A 7162-nucleotide genomic window follows, 5' to 3' on the forward strand; every position below is an offset into this window, starting at 1 on the left:
TCATTTAGCTATTGGTTAGCTTCTAGGATAACTCTGGGTACGCTCGAGGACGAGCATTTGTTTAAGTTGGAGAGGATGTGACGACCCAACCCGTCGTCTCATGAGAACCGCTTCGTCTTTCCCATTTTATGCTTCTTCATGTTTCATTATCAGTCTTCGGTGTGTTAGAGTTAAATCGGATTGGTTTTAATAGGAAATGAGACACTTAGTCTCTTTAAGGAAGGCTTATTTTGGAAAAATCAATCGGATGTTGACTTATGTGTTAGAGGATTCGGATGTGAGTTCTGATGGTTCGGTTAGCTTCGAGAGGTGATTTGTGACTTAGGAGAGTGATCAGAAGTGGTTTTGGAGGTGCGGTGTAGAATTAGGCTTCAATTGGCGGAAGTTCGTATTTTGGCGAATTCCGGTTGATAGGTGAGATTTTGATCCGAGGGTCGGAATGGAATTCCAAGAGTTTCTGTAGCTTCGTTATGTCATTTTGGACTTGTCTGCAAAAATTGAGGTCATTCGGACTAGTTTTCATGTGTTTCGTGTGAGCACGTGATTTTTGCCTCCCGAAAACAACTCCAAAATAAATCAAAAAAAATAAATAATAAAATTAATTTCTTTTAGTGTGCAATTTTAGAATTTGTGTGGTGTTTGTTAATTATTTGTGTTGTCCGTAAATGTTTGCTTTGTTATAATTAAACAAAATAAAAATAAAAATACATGTTTCATGCATATCTAGGATTTAATTATGCATTTAATAATTGACTAAAAATAAAATTACAAAATATGCATTTGTTCTAATTTTAATGTTTCACTGTGTGATTAATATTTTTGTCTATGTGTTAATAATTGTTAAAGGTTGATTAATGTCTTGTAAAGTTAATTCTTGTTTTTATTAGGATTTTAATAATTAAATTGGAAATTAAAAAGAAGTGGAAATTAAATGGGCAAAACGGATCTGGGCCAAAAATCTTAAACAAAAATCAGGCCCAAACAATTTAACCCTCCACAGCCCAATCCCAACACTCCCATGTCCGGTCCAATTCAAACGAACCAAAACGACAACGTTCGTCCTTCATCAAGGGCCGTTGGATTAAATCCATCCAACGGCTGAGATCCCACATCCCTTACCCGTAACCCTTACCCGACCCACTGCCCCGATTCAGCCCGACCCCAGTATTAAACCAAACGACATCGTTTGGCTAAATGAACTGATCCTGGCCATCTATTCTGTTTGATCCAACGGCTTGGATCAATTCACCCCTCCCCTATATAAACCCAAATCCTTACCCCGGCCCCCTAACTAAACACCCCCCTCTTCACTATTCATCATCTTCTCCGAAAGCACACCCCTAACCCTAGCCGCCCTAGCATCCCATCGCCTGAAACCCGGCGGCAACAACGCCGCCGGTCACCACCTTAACACCCCAGACTCCTCACAACCTCCTCTTCACGGATCTGGCTTTAGTTTCCTTCGAATCAGACCCCAACTCTTCGAATCTTAAATCGAAGGTTGGTCTGAAAACTGAACCCTCTCCGATGGTCTCCAAATTCACACCGTAGCCTCCCCTAACTACCCTAGCTATGGATCTAATGTTGGTTTGGTTCGAATCACCTCAGAACTCTTCGAATCTTCTTTTGAAGGTTCGAATCAAATATGAACTCACTCAGATTCCTTCCAAATTAACACCAAATGACCCCTAGGCTTCCCTCACCCTTGTGTCATCTTTGGTTCCCTTCGAATCTGCCCAGAAGTGTTCAAATTTAAGATCCTCGAATCTGAAACCCTAAAAAATTTCCAATCTTGGAATTTTTTCAATTCAAGCGAGGGATTGAGGTTTAATCGACCTTAGTCGAAGTATTTTCAGTTGAAAATACTTCGACTAAGGTCTGTTTGATTTCAAAAGTCCGAATCCAATTTGAGTTTGAGTCCGTATGAAGTTGAAGATTCAGAGGTATTTTCCTATTTCTTTTGTTTCCTACGTATGTATAGTTGTTTGTTTTAATAACCTGTGTAATTTTTCATATTTTTGTTTATTTAATTCTATGATTCTGTCTCCTACCCGTCTAGTTGATCAAAATGTGAATTGTTTCTGTTGGTTATGATTATTTACAATGTGTGTAATCGACTCGATTAAGTTCGTCGATTAGTTGTGTTATAAATCATGTTTCTGAAAATGTTGATTGAAACAACCTGTTTTGGATGGATTATTTTGTTGTAATCAGTTGTTTCGTATCTGATAGTCAGTTGATTAATACTCGTTTGTAAATCAATAAGTCTGTCAAAATAAATGTTGTATGTATGTTGATTTCTGAACATCAAGTTTCAGGGCATTGTCAGTATATTGACAATGCTCCTGTGTTTGCTTGATTTTAGTTCAATGTTGAAGTTCAGTTTAATTTATTATGTTGAAATTCAGTGTAATGTTGTTGTGATGTTAAGTTTGAATTCAAGTTTACAAATGTTGGATAGATATAACTGTGTTAGGAACTTAAGAGAATTGGTATTAGCTGTTTAAATCAGAAGGATAATTAAGCCTGGACAGATTTTAAAATCTGTTTTGTATCAGATTCTGAATTTTAGTTTAAGGGCAGTAATAACAGTAATTACAGTAGGATTTCTGGGGTATTTCTGGGATAAAACAGTGAGGGTAATATGATAATAATAGTGGGCTGAAAGTGGAATGTTAATGGCTTTTAATTTAATGGGATAATGGGAAACAAAAGGTAATGGAATGCTGGAAATCAGGAAAAAGGTCACTTAATGGGATTTAAAGTTTTTAAAAGCAGATTTTGGATATGATTTTCTGATTTTTAAAAGAAAAAAGGGGTCCAGGCAACACTTAAGAAAGTGGGGCAGACCTGTATAAATACAGGGACAGACATTAGAAGAAAGGATCTGATTTTTAAGGCATTAGGGAATACACACAGAGATACATATACACATAGAGATACACAGAGGGAAAAGATAGAAATTAAGAAAAGAAACACATACTAATCAGAAACAACAATCTGAAAAGAAAGAAGAAAACAAAAGGAAACAGAAGAATGAGAACACACACACACACACAATCTGAAACAGATATAGAAAAAGGAAAGAAAAACCCGAAACATATTTTTCCTGGAATCTGTCCGTGTTTGTTTATTGATACTGTGTGGTTTAAATCTGAAATTTTTTCTCAAATCTCTGTTACTATTGGTCTGGTTTCACGGGACTCGTTGATTGTGCTCAAAATCAGCTGCGTTATTTGGCATTTTCTGCCTATTTTGTTGCTGCCATTACTGCTGAAATTCACTTCTTCTTCCCTCGTTTCCAGGTACATATATGTAAACTCCTGTCATGAAAAGCTTCAACATGACAAATAAATGAAGCTCGAATTGTAATTCTGTTTTCTATTCATTTAAGTTTGTTAGTTTAAATTTCAGCTTTGTTTCATATTGATTAACTAGTAGTGAGTTCGACACAATGACTATAAGTTAATTGTCTTATTTTGAAATTCGTATAAAAGTTTTGTAATAAGTGTTATCCATTTTGAAATCTCATTAGTGTAGTTGAATTGTCAAAATAGGGAACATGGCAGAAAGATGGCCATTATTTAAACTTTATGGTATTATTAGTTAGGTACAGCATAATATGGAAATATCAAGGAAAAAATACATTATTGGTTTATTTTGTTAGTTTTTTTTAGTTGTTGTTTAAAGCTAGGTGATGTTGGTTGCATTTTGTTATATTATAGCATAACAATGGTTATGTTTACAATCAATAGTTGAAAGTTGCATTAGTAAAATCCGCTATGTTCACAAGGTCAAAATATGGCAAATAATGTTGTATGCAATATCATTTTATTAAGTCAACAGGTAGATTTGTTCTCTTTCTTAATAACAAAGGGCCTAGGAATTTTACAATGCGAAAGTTAGCGTTTTCCAATAGTTCGCATAGGTTGAGAATAGAAATCATTTCGATTATATATATCCCAAACTCAATCATAAACAGAATTAACTAAAATAATCATGCATATCGGATTAAGAACAAGCGATATAGAAGTAGATTAGAGTTATAACGTGTAACAATTTTAAGAGTGCAAAAATAGCATTCGTTGCAAAAAGAATAATGAGAATTCTTCGAAAATATCATTTCCATTCAAGAATTGATTTTTTTAGTTTCATACGCTATTCACATTTTTAGTATACATATATTGTATTTACTAAAAAATAGTGTTAATCATATGTTTATTCTTATCTTTAAATTTGAATAGATTGGAGGAATGTAATTAATACGCGAAAATATAATCAGCGATCAACATTTAATAAATTGTGAATTCTTTTCAAAGAATTTAAGGGCATCTCAAAAATGGGAATTTCTCATGATTTTCACATAAAAATGTATGAATATAATAAACAATTTGTGGAAAATCCATAATACCATTACAAATATTTTGCGCGATTAGGGATGCGTTCGCGTAACCTGATTATATTTCTAAAAGTAATTCGAATTATGCGTTCGCCCAACTTCGAGTGAACATTTTAATAAAAGGGATTTCTCCGAGGATGTTAAAATAATTTCATATAACCCGAGATGTGCAGTTCATTGTTTAAATACAAGGGTGACGATGTTCTTAATTTTATTTTAAATTTTGAACATATGAATTTTTAATAAAAACTATAAAATGGTCAATTTTATTGTGTACACGTATGTGTGACACGATTCTTTATATCTATAAAAATGTATAAGGCGAATATACGTACGCGTGATTCGTTTCAAGAAAATCTTTAATTTGTAAATAATCTAAACGACAGCGGTAATAAAATCATGTAATAAAAAACGTATTAAAACCAAGATAATTAAGCCAAAAAATAAAAAAAAAACAGTTAAGCGACCGTGCTAGAACCACGGAATTCGGAAATGCCTAACACCTTCTTCCGGATTAACAGAATTCCTTACTCAGGATTTCTGGTTCGCAGAATAACAAACAGAGTCATATTCTCCTCGATTCAGGGATTAAAACCGGTGACTTGGGACGCCTTAAATTTCTCAGGTGGCGACTCTGAAACAAATAAATAGATCCCGTTTCGACTGTCCTTCAATTGGAGAAAACTCCCTACGCGCCCCGCGGGTGCGGAAATAGGAGGTGCGACAGCTCTGGCGACTCTGCTGGGGACTTAAGTGAAAACTGTAACCCAGAACCACTGGTTCAGGGTTTAAAGAATTCGAGCTTAAATAACTGCGATAATTGGCTTTATTTACTATATGATTTTCAACTGTTTATATGCTTAATATGCTAAATGTTGTTTTTTTACCGCTTTAATATTATTTGAATTGTGAATATATACAACTGCTACGAAACACCCTTCTTTCTGAGTCTTCTGAATTTATGGTGTACGCGTGCGCGTGACCCACCTTTCTGTTAAAGTCATACCAAATAAGACGGAGTTGGGACAAGTAACTAGGTCGGGTAGACTTTCGTGCTCCCGGTACGTTGCCCCCACTTCGGCTCAAACTGTCTGTTTGGGTAAGCCAGGTTTAGAACAATATGCCTCAGGTTTTTACCTAGAATAACTCAGCCATGTACCGGATCCCTAGTAGGAACGTCTATTTGCATCATGCACATCTGACCTTGGAGACTCAACACAGGGGTTGGGTCTGTCTAGGACAGGTGAACCCGAAATAAAAAGACCATCCTGATGCATCCTACTTGCTACCTGTGCATTCATTTGCCTCGAACATGCTTGTTGACCAGCTTAATTGAAATCATTGTGTGAACCGAGGAATAAAATGGGTTGTTTTAAAAAAATTCCCAAAAAATAGTTTTAAATCTTGAAAAAAAAGGTGTTAATAAATTAAAAAAAAATGAAAATGATTTTTTAGTGTATATTTTCAAAATGAATCTTGACTTTATTAAATTAATTTTCAGATACAAAATGAGCACCACACAAAACCCCCCATCCACGAATACAGACGAGTTTCTATTTCAGCTACAAATGTGGTGGTATGAATTAGGCGAAGATGGTCAAAAATGGGTCGTCAAGCATTTGAGAAATCTCACGGATATTATGAAAGTTAAACCCCGTGATGATCTGATTGCAGCATTAGTAACTTTTTGGGACCCTGTTCACAATGTCTTTCATTCTCTGATTTCGAGCTTACTCCTATATTAGAGGAGATAGCTGGATATGCTGGTTTTGACGGAAGTCTAAGAAATCAGAGCCTGATATTCACAAAGGCTCCCTCGGTACATCGATTCTTCGGTCTTCTGAACATCAGTAATCAAATCAGGAAAAGCAATGTCATCAACGGATGTTGTTCTTTCAACTTCTTATATTCAAGGTTCGGAAAGTCAGATGGATTCGAAATTCATGAGAAAGGCCTTACTAACAAGCAAAACAAAGACACTTGGCAGATTCACCGTTGCTTTGCCTTCATGATGGCTTTTCTAAGAATCATGGTCTTCCCAAACAAAGAGCGAACAATTGATATTCGCACCGCAAAAGTTGTGCAAATCCTCACCACCAAGGAAAATCACACCCTTGTCCCCATCATTCTCTCAAACATTTATCGGGCGTTGACTTTATGTAAATCAGGAGCAAAAGTCTTCGAAGGATGCAAAATTTTGTTGCAAATGTGGGTGATTGAACATCTCCGACAATAGCCCAAGATCATACAGTATGGGCCAAGCAATGATAATTGCATCGAGAGTTATGAGGAAAGAATAAAAGATTATAAGTCTCCAGAAGGGATAGAAGCATGGGTATCTCATCTAAGGGCTTTAACGGCAAATCAAATTGAGTGGACTTTGGGATGGCTCCCGATAAGGGAAGTGATACACATGTCAACCTCAAATAGTTATTTGCTACTATTGGGATTGAGAAGCATCCAGCCATATGCACCCCTAAGAGTCCTAAGACAACTAGGGAGATACCAAGTAGTTCCTGATGATGAAGATTTGAGTATGCAAGTAATCGAATTACACCCAGAAGCCACTATTCCCGAGGCTCTAATTCAGCAGATGTGGAATGGATGTCGATACTTGAAAAGTGATACTCAAGTCCCAGACACTACAAAGGGTGAGATAAATCCTGGATATGCAAGGTGGTTTGAGAAACGGTCTCGCGTGGATGATGTACCAGAACCTGAGCTAAGAAGGCCAACAAAAAGACCCCACATTCAAAGCTTTAA

This window comes from Nicotiana tabacum, chromosome 7, assembly GCF_000715075.1.
Source record: "Nicotiana tabacum cultivar K326 chromosome 7, ASM71507v2, whole genome shotgun sequence".
In the NCBI taxonomy this organism is placed as follows: domain Eukaryota; kingdom Viridiplantae; phylum Streptophyta; class Magnoliopsida; order Solanales; family Solanaceae; genus Nicotiana; species Nicotiana tabacum.